Genomic DNA, 13,162 nt, shown 5'->3' on the forward strand with positions numbered 1-13,162 from the left:
TACAGGTTATTTTCTCCCTCCGTAGTGTCCAACCTTTTATACAACTCTTCATACGTCTTATCCTTAGCCTTCACCACCTCTCTCTTTGCCATCATCTCCTTATACTCTTGTCTACTTTCTTCATCTCTTTGACAATCCCACTTCTTCTTTGCCAACCTATTTTTCTGTATACTCTCCTGTAATTCTTCATTCCACCACCAGGTCTCCTTTGTACATCTGGTGGCCAATCCACATCTGCCTGCAAGCCACAATTCATAGATGCTGAGAAGGAGGTGGTGCTGCAGACCTAATGTCTCCATTGCCAATGGCTTTTTGCAGTCTATGCACTGATTAGCACTTCTTTGTTGTACCTGTATAGAAATTGTCTGCAACGACACTGTGGTCTGTAATCTGAACCATGGTTATGAAATGATCTCCCACAAGGGTATGAATACGATCTGCGCTTCCACCCACAGAGCAGAGCCATGGGATGGTAATGTAGGGCAGCAGGTGTTGGGCTCTCATCCAAAACACCTGTTACAGTGCTTCATGTTAGGTGAGAGATGGACAGGCCCCAAAAGGTTTCAACTGCAGATGTCCCAGGTATGTAGTCCTATTTTAATGTATCTATAGCTGTAAGTCGTCCTTACCTCTTAGTCACTCTAAACTTTGAGAAATCTGACTGACTGATTTGTGGTATATACAGGTACACTGGGGATCCAAGAACCACAAACATCTGTACAAGGTATGGCCATGGGTATTAGTTTTTATCAAGTTTATATGTGTAAAGATATCAATTGCGTGTATAGTATTGGTACTATGTCATACTTACACTGGATATCTTTGCTTTGTTATATTCACAAATGATTCTTTATCCAGCCTGAGCACTGTGCAACTGCCTCATCTGATATCATAGGATCTGTAGCCTCTGACAATGATAGCTGAAATGAACTGGCGCAAACATAGAGTGCAGAGTATGATTTTGACATGGAGATCATAACCATCAAGTCCCCTGAAAAGGCCAGGGACACAGTCTCTATGGCTGTGGATGAATACACAACCATTTGACAAAGTACAGAGGGGGGAACCCTGGATGAAGGAAGTATAGTGGTCTCTAATAGCAGATGTTTGAATGTGGTCTAACACTCACAAGCAGAGACCACATAGGGGAGTTGGGAATTGTGCTCACTAGAGATATAGTTACTGCCCTCCCCTTGACGTTGGTATGTCAGTGGATGAATGCACAACATATGTGCAAAGCCATTGTGAAGGCACAGGCTAAGGCCAGTACAGCCATGTCAGAGACAGTGAGAGTGATCCAGGGTACACATGCTGACTTACTGGTGTGCTTGTTCAGTATGTGTGATTCCTTAGAGTGAATCACACACTGGACCATGTAATGTCTTCTCTCAGCCATCTAGCAAGGGAAAGGGGTCATCCTTATATATGGTCTTCTGCTACATCCACAGATATTAGCCAATATACTAGTGGATATGTAAGATTCTATTCTTACAATGCTAGCACTTCCATAGCAATATCTATTGTGGAGATGGAGGGCATCCCACGGTCATAGAAATCATCATGCTGACACTTCCCCTGGCAGGTGTCAAGTCAATGTCAGGTAGCACTCCAGCATTTGCCAGGGTCATGTTGCAGCCTATGAAACTCCTTGCAGATCCAAGTCATGTGAGTGAGAGTGTGCAAGGGAAGCTGAACCCTCAGTCATGCATGCTGCATCAACTACTGAGTCATGAATCACACACATCCATTGATCTTGTCTCTTCTTAACATTAACCCCCACACACACCAATTATGACACTTCCTATCAAAGCACCTTTTCTTTTTCTCTACTTCTGCACTCACACTCATGCACTTCCCTGTGAAAGAAATTCACTACTGTGATACCTTCTCCACCTCTGCAAATTATAATAAATGTTCCTTGCCCCTTCCAGATTGTTACTTGACCTGCTTAAGTCTGATGCACAGAATGGCAATCCTATGGATAAGATAGCACAGATAGTTCCATGAATCATTTTGACAGTAGGATATCTGCTTATCACTTGCATAGTTTTGTTGTAAAGCTGTGCAATCTGCTGCCTCTTTTCCTAATGCCATGGCATAATGTGCCAGTCACTATCAGGCATGATCTTCCCCTGCCGCTGACTCCTCATCTGACTCCTCATCTGTCTGAACTTCTGCTGCCTGTTGTGCTAGGAACTGTTATCCTTCTAAAAGTGCTCCCTGAGTATAGTAATAAACAATGCTGCACACATAATCATTATTTTGGCATACAGGCAGGATCATACTGCAGTGCATCACTAGATGAATCCAGGCAGTGAAAGTATAGCTTCAGAAGCTGAAAAAGCACAGAATGGCTCTATTACAAGACCCTCCAAGGACTACTCCTCCAGTAGTACCTTTGACTGGATTCTAGTTTCTCACCCTCAGTATATCTCTGATAGCAGTATCCTACCTGACTTTCTTAGTGATCACCTTCCCTCTTTCGCTCATTGCTTTCTTTCCTCCTTACAACTATCCCATACTTACATACCTACAAGCTCCCTAAAGAACTTCAGCCCTGAAATATTCTGTAACTCTCTAATAAAACACATAAACTGGAACCCTCCAAAAACCCTCTCCTTAGACAATGCTGTCACCTACTTCAATACAACATTCTTAAACCTCTTAAATACTTTTGCCCCTTCCAAAACCAAAACAATAAAAAGCAACACTGCCTCATGGTTAACCAAATAAACCACAACCTTGATGTGTCTATGAGACAAAGCCTGGAAACACTACTAGAAATATAAAACTCCCTCCTCCCTAAATCAATTTAAAGTACTTTGTAGCCAAGTCAAAAAACTTATCATGTCCATCCACAAATCCTGTTTCTCTATACTCCAAAATAACCACAAGACAAACACCAAAAAATTCTGGAATGGTATCACCACCTTCCTCAGCCCTGGCAAAAAAGACAATCCCTGCCCTGATCTGAATGCTTCTGAGTTGGCCTTAGCCAACCAATTTAATTCCTTCTTTATTGACACCATAGCCAAACTAACAACATCCTTCACCAACAATGCTTCATCTTCAACCTCTCCTATCCCTTTCTCCACTAACATGACTGGCTCTCATCCCCCTCCCTTCTCTATCAAACCCATCTCAACATATATCATAAAAAACTCCATATGAACTTGAAACCTTGCTCTAACACCCCTGTTGACCTTCCATCCTACTTTCTAAAAACAGCTGCCAAAGCCATCACTTTCCCTATCTCCATCCTAATAAATTGGTCAGTCCAAGAAAGCTATGTTCCCCAACTCTGGAAAAAGGCCTTTATCATACCACTTCATAAAGGGGGCAACAATAACAATATTCTCAGTTTTTGTCCTATTGCCATCTTATCCCCATGTCAAAAATACTAGAAAAATGCATTCACCTACAACTTTTACCCTACCACTTAGATAACCACCTGCTCACCCCCACAAAACATGGGTTCAGACCTGGCCACAGTACTATCACCACTCTTTTCTCCTTCCTCGAAACTGTCAATAAAGCTCGCGATTCTTGTTGTCTAGTGTCTACCCTCCTTCTGGACTTATCCAAGGCCTTCAATACTATCTCTCTTAACCTTCTTCTATCCAAACTCTCCAATCTTAATCTATCTATCTCTTTTAACAACTGGTTCACTAGTTACCTCTCTGATAGACAATGAGCTGTCAAATGGAAAAAAAAGCCACCTCTTCTTTTCTTACCACTCCTACAGGTGTACCCCAGGGTTCCATATTAGGTCCCTTACTGTTCAACATTTTAAAAAATGACTTCCATCTGTCTATCCCTAAGGCTAATCATATCCAATACGCAGATGACTCTGCAATCATCTGTTCTGCCACATCCATCTCCTCTCTCTTAAAATTAACCCAAGAGGCCATCTCTTCCACAGAATGCTGGATGTTAGCTACCCATTTAGCACTCAATGTATCAAAAACTAAACTTATGATATTTACTCCCTCTAAAAACACCATAATAGACAAGAACTCTTTTACTATTACTAGCCAAAACAATACCTCTCTGGAGATAGTATTCCATACCGAACTGTTAGGTGTCCTCATCGATGCACACTTTGTTTGATATCCACCTACAAATGAATATCAAGAAAACTCACCAGAACCTTGGTATGCTTTACCTCCACAATTGCTACCTTACTCCCTCTACTAAGTTTGTTCTCTCTACTACATGCCTCATTTCTTCCCTCCAATATGGTTCACCACTTCTTACTAACCTACAATCTTTTTTTATCGGTGAAATCCCCAAAGACACATAAACATTGTAAACACAGTCCTGTAATGTTTTCATTATAAATTTTATGATGAAAACATTACAGGAGTGTGTTTATAATGTTTATGTGTGTTTGTGGATTTCGCCAATAAAAGAAGCTTGTGTTGGAACTGGCTTGGCCTCCAGTGCCTGTTTTTCGCTTATTTGTTTACTTTGGAGCACTTTTTACCACTTTTGGTTAACCTACAACCTTTCCTAAAGAATAAACTCTCTTCCTGTTACAATAAAATTTCCAAGTTTGCTACTGGTTATGAATTCTCCACCCACCAGTGCAATGCCCTTCACAAACTAAATTGGCTAGAGCTCCCCAGTTATTTTACTTATATCCAACTCACTCACACCCACAAACGTATCTGCCTTCCATCTTATTGCCCCTCTCTAGCCTCTTCACTCAAAATGCATCTACATGATAGACTTTTGAGATCCAATAACCAGAATGTGATTGAACTACACAGGCCTGGTCATCCACCAAGCAAACAACTACTATCCTTTTCTCTAGCACGGCTTTGGAATTCCCTGCCACCTCTCATTCGGACCATCAATAACCACTCTACCTTTTAAAACATTACGTCATTCCCATCTCATATCCCTCTGGGAATGTTCCTGCTCTCACCCTACGTAACTACCATCAGCATTATACCCTGTTTCTCACTCTTCCCCCTGCTCTCTTCTCCTTCCTCTCACTAAGCTACCACTACCCTTACCCCCCTTTCTTCCCACCTCCTTTCACTCTTTATACGCTTCTTCTTCTTACTATTTTCTCTTTTCTTGCTTAACACTTAATCTCTTCCTTTCCTCTCTGTACCCTGCTATAACTCTTATATGATACCTATGCGAAGCTCCTTCAACTCTACTTTTATATTTTCCACTGTATAAACTAAGGTATTTTGTAAATACTTACTGACATATTGTGATTTTTTCCTTTTTTCTTTTGTAAACTGTATACTGTATTACTCATTTTTAATGATTTGCCTAAACTGTATAATTTCTTACAGAGCTTTTCTTCCCTGGACTCCACTGAAAACAGGCTCTTCTTGGCCCAATGGACTATCTTGGTAAACAAACTGTAAAATACAATAAATAAAAATACTGTTTCCAGTTTGCAATAGTACAAAATTGTACCCGTGATCTGTTTGATTGTGTGGATTTCTGAAGGGCATCTAGAGCCAGGGTTCCAGGACATATCCATCATCACCAATATGCCAGCCATCACAAATTGTTGGTACAGTTCACAGGTGTACCATGTGTGTGTGTTTGTGTCAAGAGAATTGCCTGAGTGGTCTGATCACATAATGTAGATGATACCAAGTACATTACTGACCACACACCAGTCAATGGAGTGATACCCTTTGCAGTTCACTTATCTTCTTGCCAGTTCAAAAGGTGGGCCTTTGTTTCAGTGTGGATATGGTCTAATGCCACAAGTATCTCAGCAGGAAGGGGCCATATCACTGAACTCCTACATTGTGTTGGCTCTCTTCTCTATGGTACATAAGAACCATATATGCTCCCCCAGAAGCTGAAGCACTTGTTGCAAAACTGATAGACTATTCTCAAGGCAAATGCCTGAGAAACCCCACTTTGTCCCTAGTATGTCATTGAAAGGTCTCTGTAGTTAATACACAGAACATTACACATGCCATTTTTTTTCAGTGGGATAGCTACTTTATCATTCCATCTGGGCTGCAGACAAGGCCAGAACATGTACATGGTGTGTTGCATGGTGTCCTTGTCCACACAGTACTGGTGTTCTATTTCAGTGTCATGGAGGTTATGAAGTGTTAAGGGAGGACAGGTGACCATGTGGCAGTGTCTCACACAATCAGGTATAGCAGTTACAATGAGAGCCTCCTGTAGATACAAATTTACTATAGCTGTACAACCCCAACGTTGTTGTTGTTGTTGTTGTGTCTTTCGGCTTATCCCGTTTAGGGGTCGCCACAGCGGAACTCCGGACCGCTAATGTTTGGTAGTGGATTTTTACGTGCCGAGTTACCATCCCTGATGCAAAACCTTCAATGAAGGCATGCCCATTCATGCATGCCTCCACACAGAAGACGCTCTAGCTGAGAATCGAACGCAACAACGTCTTGCTGTGAGGCGACAACACTACCGCAGCACCACTACCGCGTGCAACCCCAACATAATTCAGTAATTTACTCCATTTAAACACAAGCATATGGCATAGTTCAAATGTAAAGTGGGTCAGCGCGTTAAATTGGATATAAATGTTTCTGAATTACTCTGCCTTCTTGTTTTGCTTCATTATCATACATTGCACCTTATTATACATTCATTTGCAGATTGCATGGCAGATCATATTATTTGATTAGCCACACTGTGTTAATGTTTTTTTCTGAATTCCAAACTCCCTGTGCATGACTGCATCATGCAAATCTGCATAGTACAATGCACCAAAGATTGGGAAAGTGTTGATGCTATAAACAGATGTTACGCAATCCATGCAGTATTAATGGAAATGATGAAATCAATTTTAATATTATGGTCACCTAAATGGCTAATACACTGATGATGTTGCAGATAGAAGATCCAACTTTCTGAAATATTTTATTGTCTGCTGCATTCTCATAGCTTTGGAAAATGGCATTCACATATTCTATATAAATTCCAACCAGCAATGAATTTGTTAAAACAACTGCATTTGAAAAGCATTCTTTATAGAGTGTGTGTTTTAATACAAGCACAGTTCTGCATACAGTAGATAATTTTGAATTATACATGATTATTCAATTTTTTTTATATTTAGATGCTAACTCTCGAAAATGTAACACACATTCATATTTTATTTTTAAGTTCCAGGAAATTACCAAAGTTGTGAAATCAACAAAACTTGAAAAACATTATTTTCAGAGTGCTTGTGATATAAATGCACAGTTCTCTAATGCAGTAAAGACAATTTTGAATTATACATGAACATATTCTACATTTTGACATTTTGTTCTCTAAATAACTGAAAACTTATTTGAAGCACATTGAAAAAACATTAAGACAAACTTTTGAACTACTGCAAATATTGTGTATGGTTCTGTACTGCACAAATGACAAACTTGTTTACCCACATCTTTTAAAAGAGAAGAGTAAAAGCAAATATCACTTTAATCCTGATAACTGCTTTCATCAATAATGTATAGCAAAAGCAAACTTTGCTCATCGCTGACAGGTTATACTAATATCAAGTGAGCATAAGAAACAGTATTGTGTCTATCAGAGTGGCATCAAAATGCAATCAGAAGCAGACAAGCACTGAAAGACCACTGACAAAGTAATAAATAAATGGCATCTGTTATCTTTCACTAACTATATAACAGACACCAAAAATGATGTAATGATTTCTTTGAAATATCTACTGAATTTTACATTATATACTCTCAGCACTATACATAGTAATATAATGTGCCATTTATGTTTTATATATATATATATATATATATATATATATATTTACACTTATTTATATATATATATATATATATATATATATATATATATATATATATATATATATATAGATGTCTACTTCAGATGATCGAAGTTTTGAAACTTCGAACATCAAAGTAAAAAAATGAAAATAAAAACAAAAAAGTATTTTTTTATGTTTTTGCATAGGGGCAAGCCTCCCCTGCTCCCCTTACACCTGCTGCTAGTTAAATATACCAACTCAAGCTCAAACTACAGCAAGAAAAATGGTAATTTCCTGTTCCACCCCGTACGATGATCTCCATGCAGAATGTTTGAAGTTTTAAATCATCGATCATCTGGCCCTCGGCCATATGATGTTTGAAGTTTTGAAAGTTATATCAACTGAAGGGGACTCATATATATATATATATGTCTGTAATACACTTAAAAAACAAACAGATACATGTACAGCAGGGGGCAAGCCCCCCTGCACCCCCCATGTGTGGTGCAAGCCCCCCACACACCCCCCTACCTATAAATACCAACTCTGAGATTGCACCACATTGAGGAAATGGGAATACATCCCATTCCACACTACTCACCATTGTTGGGGATGTGTAGCATCAGCGATCTCATCTTGGTGATCCGGTCGTCGGGGATGTGGATTTTCATTGCTTTAACATTAACCTATATATATATATATATATATATATATATATATATATATATATATATATATATATGGTTCTACCTGACATAGTCGAAACCACACAACACCAACAACGACATCACCGACACCACATAATCGACAGTGCATTAACATGAAACCTCACATACCCAACCCCATACACTGCACACACCACAATAACAATAAAAACAAAACACATCCCATTCCACAAACCACACACACAACACAAGCACACCAAAATCCACAAACCCACACTAAACCTTACATACACAACTATCGACAACCCTAACCCTAAGGTCCCCTAACTCACTTAACCCGCCTCTAACCCAAAGTCTATCCCTAACACTTACCTGACCTGCTCCCTAACCCTAACTCACTTAACCCTCCCTATCCCAAAGTCTATCCCTACACTTACCTGACCCGCTCCTAACCCTAACTCACTTAACCCGCTATCCCAAAGTCTATCCCTACCACACACTTACCTAACCCGCTCCCTAACCCTAACTCACTTAACCCACCCCTATCCCCACAGACCGTCAATATCCACACTTACCTGACAAGCACCCTAACGTCCGTCACTACTCACACAGCCTTTTCCCATGTCGGCATCCTCGGCATCGGTGTTGTCATCCGTCGTGTCGGTCTTCTGCATTGTCGATGTTCTGGCACTCGCGATTCACGTCGGTCTTCTTCATTGTCGATCTTCTGGAGCTCCGGATTCTGTTGTCGGTGTTCTAAGCTGTCGACTAAGTCAGGTAGAACCATATATATATATATATATATATATATATATATATATATATATATATATATATATATATATATACATATATATATATAAAACACTTATTTTTATTTTAACTGGATAAAAAGCAATTATCTGAGAAAACATTTTAGCTACTATCAGGGAGGAAAAAATCAAGGGTAAAACAATATATGTGGGCATATTATAGTAAACAAAACTATAAGGTATGAAACAGTAACAGGAAACTGGAACATCTGAAAGGTACTTTGATGTATGCGAAGACAGCATGGAGATTCCACTGGACGTTAAACAAATGTGAGGCCTGAATCCAATATCCTGGACATCTGATGCCTTTTCCACAGCAGTTCTATGTTGATCAAGTGAAAAAAGTTAACTCAAACCAGGTAAAATGGGGTTCAATGACTGCATGTATGCATACGATTATATTTGACGATAAGGTTTTTTTTTTTTTCCAAATTTTTTTTTTATTAAATGTTTTCATAATATGAAATCAAAAATGATATACAGTACACTAGAAGTTGCTAATGTTACAATTGTCATAACATGAGGAAGTTTTTAAACTGGGTGTTCACACAGTGTAATAAAACAATTTCAGTTTAGCTAAAGTTAACAACAGAGGATTGTCATGAAGTTATGATTGTGTTATGGTTCAGTTAGGAGGTATGACTATAGTAAAGCAATTGACCTATACATTATGGTAATACAATAAGAGTATATCTTGAGGCATAACACCATCTTAGTGATACACAAATAATCTAATATTATACACATAAACATATTTACAAAAATGTCACCTTAGTTGATGCTTTTACTACTCTTAAAGAGAGTGTTTAATAACTTTATGTATTTTCACATACCTTGTCTTTCATGCTAGAATATCAGTTAAAGCTTTACAGTAGTTCTGATAATATGTTTGATTCTTTTGACTTTTGGTATACAGCTTATTAGCTAATACATGTTTTTTTGCCATGTTCTTATATTCTGTCCAAGTAATTTTGGATCTGTCCAGCCAGATTTTAGCTATGTAAAATTTTAATAGAGGACATAGCATTATAGTGATGTTATTGCTCTTGAAAATATGTAGTATTGCTGTTTCCCATGATAGAGTAGATTTTGAGTAGCCTGTTTTTTTGTAAGAGAAATCTCAGTTAGCACCACAGTTTATAAACTTTTTTGCAGCTCTAGAAGATATGTAAAATATCAACTTCTTTATTAGGACAAAATGGAGAATACGGTGACTTAGATGGATTAAATTTGTTAAGATGGACAGGTGTCTGGTATGCATTATTGAAAATCATGTTCTGAGTGTATATTAGTTTCTTAAATGGCGTCAGTTTTATGGTGTTTCCAGTGGCTAATTCCTTCTGATTTTCTGTCAAGTTACTGCATTTTTCTTCCCAATACTTTGAAAATAGGATTGTATTTTGATATTTAATTTTAGTTATTAATTTATATGTGTTTGAGAGCATTTTCTTTTTGTATAAAAGCAACTTTTGAATTTATTGTGCTACCTTGATATCTTGCTCATTTACAATAATATCCTTAGTTATTTTGTTAACTAAGTATAAAATTTGTTTTATTATCACATTATATTTATTACTTGCTTTAAGAATGTTCTTGATGTTTTCCATTGATAAGTTTTGTAACTGGTAGAAGTCCTATACTGTATGATTTTTTTATTAATGGATATTTATCCAAGTTTAACATAGAATTTGTTAGTTTTATATCAGGATTATTGGATTTTGGTTGTAGAAGAGTAATTGCATCTTTTAGTTTTAATGATATTAGTAGTTTCTTGAAAATTTCACACATTGATTAAAACTGGGTGAATTATTAATGTCTTAAGGGTTTCTTGATGTAGGAAGGGAATCGCTTCCGGCTTAATTTTAGATTGAATAAAATTTTGTTGAAATAATTTAATCAATAATGGGTGCCATTCATTACCCACTGGATCATAGTTAGCTATTTGAATAATGCGGCTAGCATTAATTATTTCATTGTAGAGTTGTAAGTCTGGAAGGCTTAGACATCCTATTTCTTTTGGAAGTATTAGTTTGTTGTAACTAATTCTTGTACTCTGGGTCCCATATGAATTTTTCTAGTCAATCTTTTATTGTATTAAAGAAGGTACCTGGAATTTTCATGAAAGTGGCATTCATTTGGTATAATATTTTAGGGAGTATGTTCATTTGGACAATTGAGGCCTTCGATAAAGTAAAGAGTTTAAGTTTCTCCCATTTGCTGATGTTGCACACTATATTAGTCCAAGTTTTGAATATGTTGTTATTGATCATATCTGATTTGTGTATGACTAAAGATTATACCTAAATATTTCAAAAAATATTCCACTTTTATATTAGTCTGCGGAAAATAAAATTCCTTATATTAGGATTAATAGCGTAGTTTGATACTTGGGAGAAATTGTCTATGGAAATTAAGATACTACCAAGATCAGTATTAGGGTACTGAAAGTAAATATTTAGATCATCTGCAAAGGCTATGTATTTTATTTGGGTTTTTGATACTGAAACAATGTGATGGTATGTTCTTTGACTAATTAATAGAAGTGGTGGTTCTATATAGAAATTAGACAGGTTTGAGCAGAGTGGGCATCCCTGTCTGGTGCCATTAACAATTTGTATCTATATATAGTGCTTTTGATCTTTGTTATGCATTCTTGTGGGAATCTAAATTGACGGAGTATAAAAAGGAGGAATGCTGGATTGACTCTGTCAAAGGCCTTTGTTGCATCCACTGATAAAGCATATTTAGGGGATTTGTCCTTAGCGCATAGGTGGGTTAATGCATCAATGGTTAGCATATCATCCCATACTTGTCTCTGACTCTAAAGCCTAGTTGCTCAGGTGAAATTATAAATGGAGTGACTTTCTGTATTCTGTATGCTAGAATTGTTGAAAGTATCTTTAAATCTATATTTATCAAAGTAATGGGTCTGTAGTTGTCTGGATTTTTGGAGTCAGTGTTTGGTTTTGGGATAAATATGGTCTTGGAATTATTAATATATAGGTCTTATATCCCAAATTCTAGTATATGGTTGTATATTTTTAAAAGTATTGGTTCTAATTGTTGTTGGAAGTGTTTATAGAACTCTGCCACATATCCATCAGGACCAGGAGCTTTCCCTAATTTTAGCTTTTCAGTAGCCTTTTTTACTTCCTCTACTGTTAATGGACTTTTTAGGTTGTTAGATTGAGTATCATTAATCTGAGGAAATTCTGTGTTGCTGCAACATTTTGGAAAAGGCCGCCATGGATATGATCTTGTGGACCATAGATGCTTTGAAATATTTCTTCAAAAGTCTGTATTATTTATGAGTTAAGGGTTCAATCTTTATAATTTATTTCTTGCATTTTACAAGGGGGGGGGGGGTTCCTGACATTAATAAGTCTCCCTAGCATTTTGCAGGGGGGTTGTGCCCATTCCGCATATTTGTATAGCATTCGTAGTTCTATGACTGTATATTGTTGCATTAGAATCTCATTTAGTTATTTTTGTAAGCTTGCCATTTGTTTCTTAAGGGTGAGTGTTGTTTTTTGTAGTTCTAGTTTGATTAGTTTTAGTTTACCCTCTATGTTACTTATTTTTTCTCTATTTAGCTTTTTATAGAGTGATGTTTTTTGAATCAGGGTACCTCTCGCCATGGCTTTAAAGGCTGCCCACTAAATATCTAAAGGAGTATTATTGTTTTTAAGGTTTTCATTTAATTGATTAAGAGATTCAACAATTTCTTGCTCCACTTCTTTGATTTTCAACAGGTCTAAGTTAAAGGTCCAGTTTGAAGAATTATAGGTACTAAATCTAGATTTATTTTGTGTTATTATTGTATTATTTTTTGAGTGGTCAGATATTGATCTAGTTTCTGAGTTATAATGAACTTTGTTAACAGCTATGTTTTGGGAGATTAAGAATATGTCAATTTTTGATGATGCCATATGGGAGGGTGAAAATGT

This window comes from Protopterus annectens, chromosome 5.part1 (assembly GCF_019279795.1).
Source record: "Protopterus annectens isolate FY-2018-M chromosome 5.part1, PAN1.0, whole genome shotgun sequence".
Classification (NCBI taxonomy): domain Eukaryota; kingdom Metazoa; phylum Chordata; order Ceratodontiformes; family Protopteridae; genus Protopterus; species Protopterus annectens.